General features: G+C 42.6%; 1 long non-coding RNA gene across 1 annotated transcript; it reads left to right on the top strand.

The window, feature by feature from the left end:
- Positions 1-2639: 2639 nt before the first annotated feature.
- Positions 2640-3119, top strand: LOC122021836. The gene is made up of 3 exons (XR_006122653.1): positions 2640-2757; positions 2834-2957; positions 3068-3119. It is a non-coding gene; the product is annotated as an uncharacterized LOC122021836 (long non-coding RNA).
- The last annotated feature ends 482 nt before the right edge of the window (positions 3120-3601 follow it).

Here is a 3601-nt window from a genome sequence, read left to right as displayed (position 1 = left end):
ACTTTGTATCAAGATTTAAAAATGGAAATTATTTTCATAGAAAACTATTTTTCCATGATAATATATGTTATGAGGAATGTATCCTCAAAATTTTACAATTTTTGGAATTTTCTGTGATTTTTTTTTTGGGGTTTCTGAATTTCGGAAGAAAAATCAGAAATCCCTATCAGAGATTTGTGGATCGATCAGAGGGGATCCTGATCGGTCCAGGGAAGTTTGGATCGGTCACTGGACCGATCCAGAGAAGTGTGGATTGGTCTGGTGATCGATCCAGTGGAGCCTGATCGGTCTGGTGACCGATCAGAGCGTGCCAAAATGCTGATTTTCGACTGATTGTCTGAAATTTCAGCTGTGGAGGTTGGTGTTTTAGATTTCTAAAGGGTTGAAACTCTCCAAGACATTGTTGGTGCAATGGTCAAGGAGAAGTTGACCTTTAGGGGGAGTTGTTACCTATTGGTCAAGGGGGAGTTGACTTTTAGGGGGAGTTTTTACTCGTCAAAGTTTTCTGAGGATGAGTGATATGAGATTATCACTAAGGAGAATGTTGTCATTAGTATCAAGGGGGAAATTAAGAGTTTCAATGAAAGGTATGGGACTTTCATTAGGAAGAAACTCTTAACCTTGATTCACTCTTTTTGATGTATGTCAAAAGGGGGGAGAATGTCTAGAGAATGTTCAAGGAAGAACATTGGAGATTGGGGAGAATGTTCAGAGAGTGTTCAAGGAAGAACATTGGAGAACTATTGGAAAACCTAAGTTAGGTTATCGGGTTAACCTAACTTGATTATGGTTTTTGTCAAACATCAAAAAGGGGGAGATTGTTGGTGCAACCTTAGGTCAAGGTTAACCTGGGTGACCCAACTCGAGTTGACCTGACTCGAGGTATATTTTGATGTTTGACAAGAATAGAGAAGTTATATTTTGATGTTTGACAAGAATAGGAACTTGGGGGATTGTGGGTGCAACCTTTGGTCAAAGTTGACTTGGTTGACCCGACTTGAGTTGACCTAATTCGGGAAAAGTCCAAGTATGGAGACTTGGCATGGGAAAAGTCCAAGCAGGGAGCTTGGCACGGGAAAAGTCCAAGTATGGAGACTTGGCACAGAAAAGTCCAAGCAGGGAGCTTGGCACGGGAAAAGTCCAAGCAGGGAGCTTGGCACGGGGAAAAGTCCAAGTATGGAAGCTTGGCATGGGAGGTCGGAGAGGGCTTGGTATCTTGTTCTCTGGACCGGACGAAGTCAGAGAGGGCTCGGTAGCTCGTTCTCTGGATCGGACAAAGTCAGAGAGGGCTCGGCAGCTCGTTCTCCGGACTAGGTCAGAGAGGGCTCGGTAGCTCGTTCTCTGGACCGGACGAAGTCGGAGAGGGCTCGGTAGCTCGTTCTCCGGACTAGGTCAGAGAGAGCTCGATAGCTCGTTCTCTGGACCGGATGAGGAAGTCGGAGAGGGCTCGGTAGCTCATTCTCCGGACTAGGTCAGAGAGGGCCCGGTAGCTCGTTCTCTAGACCGGGAAGGCTTTAGGTTTAAGGCTGGGAAATTGGATCGGTCTGTTGACCGATCTAGTGATACCTTAGTTATCTGATCGGTCTGGTGACCGATCAGTAACCCAACAGAAGCTTTCTGTGGGTTATCTGATCGGTCCGTAGAACGATCAGGAAGCGATGTTATCTGAGGAAGCAAGGGGATTCAGAGAAGGGGGGATCGGTCTGTGGACCGATCCACCTGTATCCTGATCGGTCGACAGACCGATCAGGGATACAGGACCGATGCCTGATCGGTCTGTGGACCGATCAGGATGGAGCCTGATCGGTCCAGGCTTAGCCGTTGTGACTCAATGGCTAGATTTCTGGTTTCTCTTTGTCTTCTTCGCAGGTGCAAGATATAAGGCCGCTAGAGTAGAAGAAAGATAGGAGTTCTTCCTGCTGCTTCTTGCTCCTTATTGTTCCTTGCGATCAGAGCTTTGCTGAGCTGTCCATTACTGAAGCTTCGTGTGAGCTTCCTTCGGCTGGACTCCAACTGATCAGTTGCTGTTGTTGTTGGCGTGAAGTGGTTGCTTCATCACCAATCGACGAGAAGGCAAGCAAACTAGTGTTTTTACATTCATATTGTTCTTGGCTTCTTGCTTTATCTTTGTACTCCGATCTTGCTGTTGCAAGAGAAATTGTGGCGAGGTTTCTTCACCCAGAAGGAGTTTTCATTAGCCGGTTTTCCGGGGTCTCATCCACCGACGGATTGATAGGATTCGTCCACCTTACGGACACGCCGAGGAGTAGGAGTATCATCTCCAAACCTCGTTATATCGTCGCGTTTGAGGTTTGATATTCTCCATTTTCGTTTCTACTTTTTATTTTCACTGCGCTAACCCAAATTGTAGGAAGAAACGAGAATTTGGGGTCGGCTATTCACACCCCCCCTCTCTAGCCGCATCCGAAGGTCCAAACAGTTGTTTGATGATCTGCTGGAACTTGAGATTTTGTGTGCTCAGTTAAAATAATTTTTGAAACTTCGTACTAATGTTTTGTGGAATTTGTAGGAGCGATATGTGACAATGGCAGCAAGAAGAAGAATGTTGCCTGCCAACATAATCCCAATTTGGTTTGTTTTCTACAACTAATTCTTCTTCTTTTTTTCCAAGGGAATTTACGTTTTAGTACCTATTTCTCAAATTCACAGCTTTACCTCTATGGGATGATACAATGGGAAATCAAACTACACTTCGAGGATTTGGTGATTTCGACTTAGATGAATTGGATTTTGGAGGTGTGTTTGTCAACTTTGCCTTCTCTTTTGACTGTTTCAAGTCCTTCTAAATCTCAAGTGAGATAAATGGTAGCAGATGAGGTCGAGAAGGGCGTGGAGGAAGCAAACGAGGCATCAAGAGTGAAAAGGCGTCATGTTCTAAATTTTTTTTTTCTGATGATGATGGTGCCACAGCCGTCAATGAGCATTTATCCTCTGAAGTAGTTTGTTCTAAGATTGTTTCTTCAGATAGATAAATTAGATTCATCTTAATACTTTATTCAAATTAGGCTAAAGCATCCACTTGGTGCGTTTGATTTTTTGACTTTAGGTTCGGGAGGACTCGACATCAGCAAAAATATGCACATAAAATTTACAATCGAATCTCACGTATTCAGGTTTTAATTTTCTTACCTCGGAAAGAATTTTTCTAGTAGTAGATGTGGATTTCTAGCTATTCTAATCAAAGAATTTGTGATAGATGATAGATTTCTTTTCAGTAATGAAGTCTTGGATCCATCCGCAGATGAATGGATGGAGAACTATTTCAATGATAGTGAGATGTATTGCAACTCTAAATACACATCTTTTCCTTTCCATGCTTCATGGTTGAATTTACATAATTGTTATATTCTGTTGATAATCTGGTGTTAACGTGATGTGATTAGATGTTGAGTCAGTAACCTATTTCTAGTGTTTTAAGTGTACCAATGGGATGGACTTGTTTAGTATATATTGCAAGTTTAAGGACTTAATTGAAACAAAAAATATAGCAACCTATTTGAGTTTTAGACGATAAGTGAAGGGCCATCCTTTCTTTGCACTCTAGAATCAAAGCCATATTTTATATGTATAGTTTAGTACA

The sequence above is a fragment of the Zingiber officinale genome, chromosome 9A (assembly GCF_018446385.1).
Source record: "Zingiber officinale cultivar Zhangliang chromosome 9A, Zo_v1.1, whole genome shotgun sequence".
Taxonomy (NCBI): Eukaryota; Viridiplantae; Streptophyta; class Magnoliopsida; order Zingiberales; family Zingiberaceae; genus Zingiber; species Zingiber officinale.
The sequence above is the reverse complement of the archived record's forward strand: the minus strand, read 5'-3'. Positions and strand labels throughout refer to the sequence as shown.